This window comes from Odontesthes bonariensis, chromosome 8 (assembly GCF_027942865.1).
Source record: "Odontesthes bonariensis isolate fOdoBon6 chromosome 8, fOdoBon6.hap1, whole genome shotgun sequence".
Classification (NCBI taxonomy): Eukaryota; Metazoa; Chordata; class Actinopteri; order Atheriniformes; family Atherinopsidae; genus Odontesthes; species Odontesthes bonariensis.
Window position 1 is genome coordinate 21256238 of NC_134513.1, and position 12214 is coordinate 21268451.

Below are 12214 nucleotides of genomic sequence, written 5' to 3' on the forward strand. Positions count from 1 at the left end.
CCAAGTGCCCTCATTTGGTGTCTCAGCCTTTTTGAATCTTTTTTTTCGTTTGTGTGTGACTTTCATAGCAATATGACAAAAAGGTTGTTTTTTCACTTTGCTTGTGCAATTTTGACAAAAGACAGAGGAGCCTCCAGGTTGAGTCATGCATTACACTGCACTTAACAGGTCACCCTTGGAGAAATATTTTGCCAAGGAGCGTGTATAATGCGTAAGGAGAGCGTTTTGGCGGCAGAATGTTTGCGTTAACTCAAGTAATACACATAAGTCAGAACGTCCCTGGGTGGGCTTGAACCACCAACCTTTCAGTTAACAGCCGAACGCGCTAACCAATTGCGCCACAGACACTCTGCCTGGCTTTTGTTGGCAGTGGGCGTGGCTTTGAGCTTGACTGCTCCCTCATGGCGGTAACATTTCTACCTTAAAATAACAGCTTGAAAAAAATTGTGCGGCTAGAATGAGTTTTAATATTACGATTGGCCTGTCTCCTATGCCCTTCGGGGGTCTGAGTTGGAAAACTGCGCTATGTAACTTTGCTGGACCGGCCCGGGACTGGCCCGGGAGCTGAGCGGAAGTACTTCGACCTGCTTTCTGGCACACCTACCACAAAAACAAATAGACCCCTCTCACGCACCCAAGTACATTTAATTACTCTTACCTTCTCGGTCGGCATAGAGAAGTTACATTGTATTGCTTTAATGGTAATGATTAGTTAACTTTACTATTTTGGAACAACCAGTTTTACGCTGAGTATGTTTTATTTGTAATTAAACTGTAGAAAATGTGAATTTGAAGTGTTTTTATTGTACATTTTTGTGCTGAAGTGGAACAACTTAAAGTACTCCTCAGTACATGTGTATAAAAACATTTACAGGATGAAGCAGTAAAATTAAATATACTGACTTCGCTTTATATGGATGCTAAAAATTTAGACTACATACCATTAATATGCTATCTTATCAATAGTACGCTCAATCACACTTTTTGCACATTTCTATTAATAAAAATGAGTATTAAATGCAACTTATCACTTTACTTTGTTATTAGTTTACGTGGTAAAGTGTAAAAAATGCCCTTAAAATTACGTTAAAATCCAATATGAATATGCAAAAACTTTAGGATATATTTAAAAAATAAGCTTTCGATTCACTGTTACGAAGATATGATTATGAAAATACAGTTTTTAAATGTACAAAAATATATTCAACAACATTTTAAATAAATAACTTTAACTTAAAATCTTTTTTTTAATCTTTAATTTTAATTCCTAATAAGTTGTAATATTGCAAAGATTAAAAGAGTTTTACTGAAAAAAAAGCTCAAAGTGTGACATGAGCATGATTCTCAAGTATCTGTAGATATTACACTTTTTTATTAGCACCAGCGTGCGCCTCCAGATCCCTTCCCCGAGCAGGCCCACGTGCTCCTCCACGGCCCTCCAGAATCTTTTTCTTGCAGTCCAAGTTGTCCTTTTCTTTTTCCTCTTTTGTCTGCCGCAGTTGTTGCTCGAGCTCTTTTAATCATTCATTCGCTGCTTCTATTTCCCTTTCTGTTTCCTCCAGTTGTTGCTCCACATCTGTTTTATACTCCAGTAAAGAGTTTCTTTCTCCTCCGTTCTCTGCAGCTCTTCCTTTGTTTCCTTTATATTTGATTTATTTCTCTTTTTCCTCCAGTTGTTGCTCCACATCTGTTATTAACTCAGAGACCATTTCCACTCATGACTTCCAGCTGTGTGAGGAGCATTACTGCCCCCTGCTGGACTGATTAAAAGTTATTAAGCTGCAGCAGCCTCTCAGCCATAGATATGTATAGAATGGCTTGATGTCTCGTCCGCGTTGTTGGGCAACGAGTCGAACGTCCGCAGATGGCTTATCTTACCACAGGCAGCTCTCTCGCCGTCAACATTGTGTTGATGGTGAAACATTCAAGACATAACTTGCTTAATTCTCAAACGTTTAGGTTATTATAAACATCAAAGTAGTAAGCTAATTATCACACTACAGACGAAATCCATGTTTATTTTTTGAAATAAAAATTTCAATATTTCACATTTATTTGCCCCATGACTGAACTTTATTTATCCCTTGGGATGACTACCTCAGGGAAATTCAAGTCCCCAGTAGCTCCAAACACACATGTACATAGGATCTCTATAAATCCAAAATACAGTATAATCTAGAATAATTAATATAATATATAATTAAAATATAATTAATATATAATAGTCGGACTCACCTCGACGCATGGCTTGGGCTCCGGAACCAGCCTCCTCGAGAGGGGTTGGACTCTCTTCCACTCTGGAGTTGCCCGCGGTGAGAGGCGTAGAGCAGGTGTGGGCATACTTATCGCCCTGTTGGACTTCTGTGCTCGTCACGGACTGTCCATAACGAACACCATGTTCAGGCATAAGGGTGTCCATATGTGCACTTGGCACCAGGACACCCTAGGCCGCAGCTCGATGATCGACTTTGTAGTCGTATCGTCGGACTTGCGGCCGTATGTCCTGGACACTCGGGTGAAGAGAGGGGCGGAGCTGTCAACTGATCACCACCTGGTGGTGAGTTGGCTCCGCTGGTGGGGGAGGAAGCCGGTCAGACCTGGCAGGCCCAAACGTATTGTGAGGGTCTGCTGGGAACGGCTGGCGGAATCCCCTGTAAGGAGGAGTTTCAACTCCCACCTCCGGCAGAGCTTCAACCATGTCCCGGGGGAGGTGGGGGACATTGAGCCCGAATGGGCCATGTTCCGTGCCTCCATTGTTGAGGCGGCCGACCGGAGCTGTGGCCGCAAGGTGGTCGGTGCCTGTCGTGGCGGCAATCCCCGAACCCGCTGGTGGACCCCAGTGGTGAGGGAGGCCGTCAAGCTGAAGAAGGAGTCCTATCTGGCCTTTTTGGCCAGTGGGACTCTGGAAGCAGCTGATGGGTACCGACAGGCCAAGCGGAACGCAGCCTCGGCGGTTGCTGAGGCAAAAACTCGGGCCTGGGAGGAGTTCGGGGAGGCCATGGAGAACGATTTCCGGATGGCCTCGAGGAGATTCTGGTCCACCATCCGGCGGCTCGGGGGGGGAACCGGTGCACCGTCAACACCGTGTATGGTGAGGGCGGGGCTCTGCTGACTTCAACTAGGGACGTCGTGAGTCGGTGGGGGGAATACTTCGAGGCCCTCCTCAATCCTACCGACACGCCTTCCGATGAGGAAGCAGAGTAGGGGAGCTCGGACGTGGGACCTCCCATTTCTGGGGCTGAGGTTGCCGAGGTGGTCAAAAAACTCCTCGGCGGCAAGGCCCTGGGGGTGGATGAGGTCCGTCCTGAGTTCCTCAAGGCTCTGGATGTTGTGGGGCTGTCTTGGTTGACACGCCTCTGCAGCATCGCGTGGACATTGGGGGCAGTGCCTCTGGACTGGCAGATCGGGGTGGTAGTCCCCCTCTTTAAAAAGGGGGACCGGAGGGTGTGTTCCAACTATAGGGGGATCACACTCCTCAGTCTCCCTGGTAAGGTCTATTCGGGGGTACTGGAGAGGAGGATCCGCCGGATAGTCGAATCTCGGATTCAGGAGGTGCAGTGTGGTTTTCATCCTGGCCGTGGAACAGTGGACCAGCTCTATACCCTCCGCAGGATCCTGGAGGGAGCATGGGAGTTCGCCCAACCGGTCTACATGTGTTTTGTGGACTTGGAGAAGGCGTTCGATCGTGTCCCTCGGGAACTCTTGTGGGGGGTGCTCCAGGAGTATGGAGTGCCGGACTCCTTGATATGGGCTGTTCGGTCCCTGTATGACCGGTGTCAGAGTTTGGTCCGCATTGCCGACAGTAAGTCGGACATGTTTCCTGTGAGGGTTGGACTCCGTCAGGGCTGCCCTTTCACTGCACGAAAAGAGGGATTTGTGTCACTGTGGACGGCAGTGAACATCCGCGAATTTGCCTAATTTTCGGACGCACCTGGGCGCTTGCAGGCAGACAAACTTTAAGTTTGTTGAGCGAGAAAATCGTCGGAAACGAACCCGACTCGCGGCAGGCTCACACAGCGGGGTGCTAATAGCCCAGCGATTAGCACCCCGCTGTGAGAGTGCCTGGACCTCTCACTGGCCTTGCTGGTATTGGACGAAAAAGGCACGTGATTACATAAAAAAGCTCCTGTAAAGCTGACTGCCCATTGGCCAATAAGGTTGATATATGCATACTTTATATGGGCATATCACTCAGCAATTATGATTAATGATTGTGATTATGATTACTAATATTCCTGGGATGTTTGTGTACTTCATATATTCACGTCATTCTTATAAGCTGCACTATGACTAGGCTATGAATGCAGGCATGAATGACGTGAATCTATTGAGGAAATGAAACAGGAAACTTCTCTTTTTTAAAGCGCTTTTATTGCCACACCACACAATGTACATAGCTTACAGTGTAATAAGAACCATGTTGATAATAAAGAATTGAAAACTATACACACACACTGCTGTAGCCTACAATATACACAATAAGCCTAAACGCCGCCGTTTGGAATCCGCATTCTTCGCATTCCTCCGGTCCCTGCAGGGTCTGCGGGAGTTGTCAGACGTCCTCATCCTGGATCAGAAGCTGGCTTCTGGGAGCTGTTGGAATAACCAATAAATAATCAAAACATAGTCTATCCATGCACAGCATATTGACAACTTGTCTATAAAGTAACGAAAGTCATATTGGCAGCGTATATGTTCTTACTCTCTTTCACTCTTCTGTGGTGTGAGTATTTCGGGTTGGCTTCAAGACGCGCCTGTAGCACAGCACACAGGTCCGTCACGCTGCTGAAAAAAACAAACAAGAAGAATGAATAAAATGACCAGTGCTTAAAAGTATCAGTGCCAGAGCCGTGGTAAAAGTCAGCGCCGCTCACCCTCGATAGTGCCGCCGTCTACCTCTCTGAAGTTCGGACTGTTTGACACCGCCTCCTTCAAGCGACTCGTTACATCCATATTGTGAGGTGACAGTAGCCTGTAAAAACAACAGGCCTATGGTTAATAAAAAAAAACTGCATTGACGTAACGTAACATCAGGTCCAACTCAACTAGATATTGGGAGAACATTCACTTATTCTTACCCTTGACCTGGATTATAATGCCACGGTGAGTTATGCAGGCGGCGAACTGCTTCCTATAAATTGAAAACACGAAATTCATTTTTTTAAATAAAGCAACTCACACTGGTTTTCACGTGATGGACACAATTAAGTTGAGTTTAGCCTAAAGCCACAGTCAATAACCTACTCTACCGCGATTTTCGGATTCTGTATCCACCTTCTCTTGCGCTCTTCAACTTCTCTGGAATGTAACTCCAGTCCGTTCTCGACGGCCATCTTGCCTCCAACCTAGCGAATCTCTGGTCGATTCCCTCCAGAACCCTCTCCACGACCGTATCCAGTGCTGGCCACCATACGAGACATCCCGGTCATAGCATTCAACAGGACTTTCATTTGATCTGCCTGTAAGCAAGTGAGTAAGTAAGTTTAATACACAGCACATTTAAAATCAGCGAGAACTGTCCCAAGTGCTGTACAGTGTCAACAAGACTAAAATTAAACAATCAAATGGTAATGTGCAAGTAGAAAAAAACACACAAACCTGTAGACCCGCAGAGAGTTGCTGGGGAGTTGAAAGCAAGTCGTCTTCCAGCCATTGTATTCCGCAAACCAGGGCAGTTTTCACAGCACGGGACCTCAGTCTCCCTCAGTCTCCCTCAGTCTCCTTCAGTCTCCTTCAGTCTCCTTCTGTCTCCTTCTGTCTCCCTTTCTGCCACCAGATCTGCTCCTTAAACTTTTTGTTTACACTGCACGACACAATGTTTCTCATACGTGATTGAACGAGAGCTTATGCGAGCCGTTAAGCTCCACCAATCATATGCGTATACGTCATTACACGGAATACTCGCGAGACAACCTCTCGTCCTTTTGCTATTTAATGTTGTCTGACCACAGCTGGCAATTTACACTGTTTTGACACAAAAATGGACTCTGCAAGGACAAAGAAAAGACCTCGGCGATATTGTGACCATTGTGACACCGAATTAAGCCATACACAATAAAACACTGAGCGCACTACTGCACATTATGTATACAGGCCAGATTTCTATAGTTTTATTTCTATATTTCTATTTTATTTAAGAAGCCTTTTAGAATATTGCTGTTGCATGCTTATTTTATCTTTATCTTATCTTTATTATTATACATTTGGACATCCAGTGCGGGCAACAAAGAAAAGAATTTCATTGTTCAGGGAAACACGTTTCTAACTGCGCATATGACAATAAATCTTTGAATCCTTGAATCCTTGAATTTTGCCCACAAAAAGCGGTATTACAAAAGAGGTGTTTGGGAGAAAAAAAAACAGATATGCATCACCTGTCACCAGCAGACAGCGTGCACCTCTTCTTTTTCAAGACAACACAGCAACAAACTTGGCTGGAGTTGGAGGTGATGGGGATGAACTTATAGAAACAGGCCTGCCCATCCCCCACCTCACCTCACCCCACCCCATTTGAAAATGACTGTGGCAGCTCCTGACCTGATCACTGACATTTACATATTAAAGGCTCTCCTAAGTAGGGGAGGGGAGGGGGGCATGGGGGAGCAGTTGCCAGGTAAATTTGCGACAACTTGGGCCAAGTTTTCACTTTTACCACCGCAAATGCAGGGGCTCAACATATGTAAGGGGCCACATACATCCACAAATCCCTCTTTTCATGCAGTGTTTGTCACCGATTCTATTCATAATTTTTATGGACAGAATTTCTAGGCGCAGCCAGGGCGTTGAGGGGGTCCAGTTTGGCGACCTCAGAATCGGATCTCTGCTTTTTGCGGATGATTTGGTTCTGTTGGCGTCGTCAGGCCGTGACCTTCAGCTCTCACTGGAGCGGTTCGCAGCCGAGTGTGAAGCGGCTGGGATGAACATCAGCACCTCCAAATCTGAGACCATGGTCTTCGGCCGGAAAAGGGTGGAATGCTCTCTTCGGGTCGGGAATGAGATCCTTCCCCAAGTGGAGGAGTTCAAGTATCTCTGGGTCTTGTTCACGAGTGAGGGACGAATGGAGCAGGAGATTGACAGACGGATTGGTGCGGCGTCTGCAGTGATGCGGGCTCTGCACCGGCCCGTTGTGGTGCAGAAGGAGCTGAGCCAGAAGGCGAAGCTCTTGATTTACCGGTCAATCTATGTTCCTACCCTCACCTTTGGTCACGAGCTGTGGGTAGTGACCGAAAGAACGAGATCGCGAATACAAGCGGCCAAAATGAGTTTCCTCCGCAGGGTGTCTGGGCTCTCCCTTAGAGATAGGGTGAGAAGCTCGGTCATCCGGGAGGGGCTCGGAGTAGAACCGCTGCTCCTCCGCATCGAGAGGAGTCAGATGAGGTGGCTCGGGCATCTGGTGAGGGGTGCCTCCTGGACGCCTCCCCGGTGAGGTGTTCCGGGCCCGTCCCACTGGGAGGAGGCCCCGGGGAAGACCCAGGACACGTTGGAGAGACTATGTCTCTCGGCTGGCTTGGGAACGCCTCGGGGTCCCCCCAGAAGAGCTGGAGGAAGTGGCCGGGGACAGGGACGTCTGGGTCTCTCTGCTCAAGCTGCTGCCCCCGCGACCCGATCCCCGGACCAGCGGAATATAACGGATGGATGGATGGATGGATGGATGGATGGATGGAATAATCTAAAACAAAGTGTAAAAAAAGAATATAGGCTATACAAGATATACAAAGTAAAGAGAGTTAAAGGTGGGGTCTGAGATCTTGGAAAAACGGTTCCTGCAAGCTATATTTTTGAAAATACACAACCTTGTCTCTCCCTTCAGCCCACCCCTCGAAACCACGCCTTCAAAACACATGAACGAGTCTCTGAACGCGCAGGGAGGGGGGGGGGGGGCTGACGGTTGATTGGCATGTCAGAATCCAATAGAGGTAACTCTCATCATTACTTCTATTGGTCAGACATTTCCTCTTGCTACACCCTCTACAATGGACTAAAATATTTTTTTCTTTTCCCAAACATTCTATTTTAGTGGGTGAAATGGGGTCGTGAGGACGTTTTCAGACAATATGATAAAAAATGCTCCAGAAAACATCTCATACCCCACCTTTAAATAAAATAAGTTATAGCACTATGGTTGAGTTATTGCCCATATTGCACTACACTTGTGTTAATTAAACATTGTATGCACATAGTCTGACCATAAATAGATAAGATGTTGCACAGTAGTGACATGAATTATTGCTCTCTCTCTCTCTCTCTTTTTTTTTCTTTTCTTTTCTCGCTCTCTTTTTTTCCTTTTCTCTCTCTCTTTCTTTCTTTCTTTCTTTCTCTCGCGTGCGCATGCGTGAGCGTCTGCTGCATGTGTGGAGAGGAGAACGAATGTGAGGATTGCTAAAGGTTTGAACTTCACTCTGTACAGCGGTGTTTCTCTTTGTTTTTCGCACTTTAACATAGTTTGGTTTAACTGGTGTTTCTTTAGTGTCTTTTTCGGCAGCACCTAGCTTTTTAGCTGGGTGCGATGGTTGGAAGAAGTTATGGTTCTGAAGGCTTTCGGAGCCTTTCCCGTCAGCATGGAATTAAAATACCAGTCGGCGTGGATTTTTCGGTTGAGAGTGGGGTTTGGCTGTTGGAGAAGTTGTTGGATGTGAAAGCGTGAAGGCTAGCCTGGGAAATCCCATGCTGCTTTGCGCTCGATTTCATTCTCACTGCAAAGTCAGCCTGGAAACCACCGCCCTTATTTTTGCCAGAGTTTGGGAACCAATCACAGAACAGGGGAGCAGCAAGACGATGACGACGTCTATGCGCTACACCGAAGCTTGTAGAGTGTTAATCCAACATGACAGCGGACACAACGTTACCGTTCAATGCAGCCTTAGAAAGTGTTTCGGAGTAGATTCACCCTGGGGTCATTTGAACCGTGACATCCAGCCAAGTAGCCCACCCGCAGTTTTTCCGATATTGGCTGAACATCAGCTGAGTTACTGAGTTATCCCGAATAGCTTCGTACAAGCGCTAACGGACCCTGGCAGTATCTCCAAAATTACCACACTAAAATCAGATGTCATGACACCAAACTACAGTAGTACAAATATGGTCTGTACTCACAAAAGGATGCATTTGGAAGTTTGAAAATAGTCCAGGAGTTTATTATTATTAACAACACAAGCCTGATAGCTTCTCTGCAGCTAAAGCTGCGTCGACGTCACTTCAGAGAGCTGGGAGCTTCAAAGTAAGATGAGGGTTGATCTACTAATGTAGACAACAAAGCAAGGCTGCTCAATTTCTCCATTGATAAAATAAATTCACAACTCTACAACATAAAAATTCATGTAGAATATAGCATTCAGGCCTACTTTGTTGTTAATTTAAGTAGCTTAGAGCGCAAGTTTACTTTTATTTTCCTTTTTTTTCTTCTTCCTCGTCGAATTTCTGTCGTCATCTGGTATAAGTGATACAATTGGCTCTGAATCGCGTGCAAAGCAGCATGGGAAGAACCTGACGTCATTTGATAGACATTCGTAGCGCCCAATAAACGGCTCTAGGCATTTGTAAACCACGCCTCAAATACGAGAAAATGCACACCTAGTTCCCAGACCACCATCTCATCGAGATTGTGGACGCGTCAGCCAGGCTACGTGAAGGCAGCATCTAGAATGAATAATTGCGGTAGTTTTGTTTTTGGACTCTATTGATAAAGTAAATAGCGTAGTTGAGAAGGGAATTGTTTTGAGAAGCACGCAAATCACTGTTTTCCTACGGTGGCCGGGACCCGCCATTGCTGCAAATAAAAGTAAAGCTGCAAACAAAAACAAACTCTACTGCAAATATAAGAGAGGCTGCAAGTAAAAAGAGCCACAATGGAAGTGGATAATCGGGGACTGCTTTTGCCGATTCACCTGTGTGAGGAGAAGTAACTTAGAAGAAGAAATGAGGAGTAACCACTGGGAAACCAATGAGAAAGTAAGTGAAAATGTTAGTGTTTAATGTCGCTACGTGTGCTTTTAATGTGTTATTTAGTTAGGCTTTGTAGCCCCAGGTTTAAAATTGAACTGGAGGATGCTAGTGTGTTGTTAGCTTCGGCTAACACGGAGAGACCGCTAACGAGAGGAGAATCGAGTTCGGTAACTTTACTCGAATATGCAGCAAAACACAGATATTATGTAGGCTACCCTCATGTGTAGTGCTTTCTCTAATATTTGACACTTAGTTGAACCCAAGATCATAGCTTGTCTTTGGGTCTCTGCATCCTTGTCCTGTAAGAAACTCTGCAGATAATTGGAATGACCATGATGCTAAAACTTAACAGGAAAACTACAGTGAACAATTTTCTGTTCTTGTTCCTAGGTTTGATGGGAGCAATTGCGGTTTCCCAGCATCTGCCCAAACCCTGAACCACATTACCCATCACACTAGTGCTAGCAACTCCTAGTGGGGATGAGCATGAAACTCTCTTTGGAGAACTGCAACAACAGTGGTCTAAGAGCTCCTTTGCAGTGGGAATCAGCTGTAGAGAACTACATCACCCTGAAAAACATGGCTGCTCTGTAAAACTTTTAGGGACATATTTGTGCTGTAACAACACCAAAACAAACCTTTTTATGTGTGGTATTTGCCATATGTCATTTTCCTCTCTCTCATGTCATTTCCTGTCTCTAATAAAGTTGTCCATGCCTGAAAAGAAATCTTTGGAAAAAAAAAGAACAGTCTGAAGTTTGGCATTTTTTGTTATAGAAGCAAGCTTAAGCTGCAAGCACGTTCCTGATATCAAATAATAATACAATAAAAAATGAGTGGTGTTGTATACAATGTATTTGCAATACAAAACAAAAATATTAAAAACAAAAATGTTGCAGTGCAACTTACGTTTGAATATGCAACGTAATATATAACATAACTGCTATAAAAAATATAACAAATATCACAAATCTGCCATGAAAAATAGAAACGCTCACATCTCTCTTACTCACTGCATTAAAACTACACTAGTGAGTGAGACTTTGTGGCACCATTAACTTTTACCACAAGTAAATTTCTGGGTCTAAAAGCACCCAAAGCCGGGGGAATTCTTGATGCCAAAGTCCATGTTGGCTTTGAAGGCACTATAAGTGTCCAAAAGAGGAAGCTTTAAAATGTTGGCACAGGTATTCGCCATTGGGAATGTTGATGTTGTAGAACATAGGAATTGAAGACGTGGCAGAGGACTCATGCCAGCAGGAGGCACACACTGCACACCTGCAGCGAACATTAACACCTCCTCCAAGGTCACAGAGCTGGCATCTTCTAAAAGTAGAGAGCATTGAAATCAATTGACAGTAAATACTATCTACATCAACACTGGAACTTTTCATAATTTGTGTGTATAAAATCAGACGAGCAAATTGAGTAACCTTCACAATGGAGAAGATAGTCTGCCCAGTAAGTCATAGCTTTCTCTTCCTGAGCCCTCCTGTTGCTTCCCTGTTGACTAAGTTCAGGCTGGAACAGTTTTTCCATCTTTGCAGCAGACAGCTTCACATCGGCATGACAGAGAGCAGGGCTTAAGACCGTTGGATGCTGCTGCAGAGCTGTCAGAAACGGCAGACTTTCAAGTCCAACCTTGAATCTAAAATGCAATTAAAATATTCATGTGAAGTTGCATGCGTATCGTGTAGAAGTAAGCAAGAAAATGGGACAACAGCAACACATTTTTTCATAATTATTTCAGTGACGGAATCCTAGCTCTCGATTGCAGTGCTGTTCCTGTGGATGATGTACCACTTCAGGTACTCCTCTACAATCTGTTTTTTTTCTTCACATGACCTAACATGCCTGAAGCACCCAGCAGTCTGCAACATGGCGCTGTTCTGTACCATCAAGTCCTGAAGGATTTCCAATGAGGGTGCATTCTGAATCTAGAAGAAGAGATAATAGAGTACCACACATTTCAAATATGAATATAAGTAATTATAAAAAAAAATGGTAATGCCAGAAGGATAATTAGAAAGAATGGTTTAAGTGGACAAAAATCTTTCTTCACTCTTATTCTAGAGTTTCACACCCTTCTATCAAGTATCCTCATAGCTCTTGTAGGACTTTCCCTATCTCCTCATCTGTAATGTCTCCTACAGATGCCTTGAAACTGCTCTGCCCTGAAATGTAGCTGACAAGATCCTGTGACAGAAAATTGGGACCTGGTCCGCCATGTACAATGGAGACAGCAATCGTCTTCCCTGCCAAATAATACTCA

At 44.9% G+C, this 12214-nt stretch overlaps 1 non-coding gene across 1 annotated transcript; it reads right to left on the reverse strand.

Moving 5' to 3' along the window:
• Nucleotides 1-274: 274 nt before the first annotated feature.
• On the reverse strand, nt 275-348 carry trnan-guu (transfer RNA asparagine (anticodon GUU)). Its single transcript has one exon. It is a non-coding gene; the product is annotated as a tRNA-Asn (tRNA).
• Nucleotides 349-12214: the final 11866 nt, after the last annotated feature.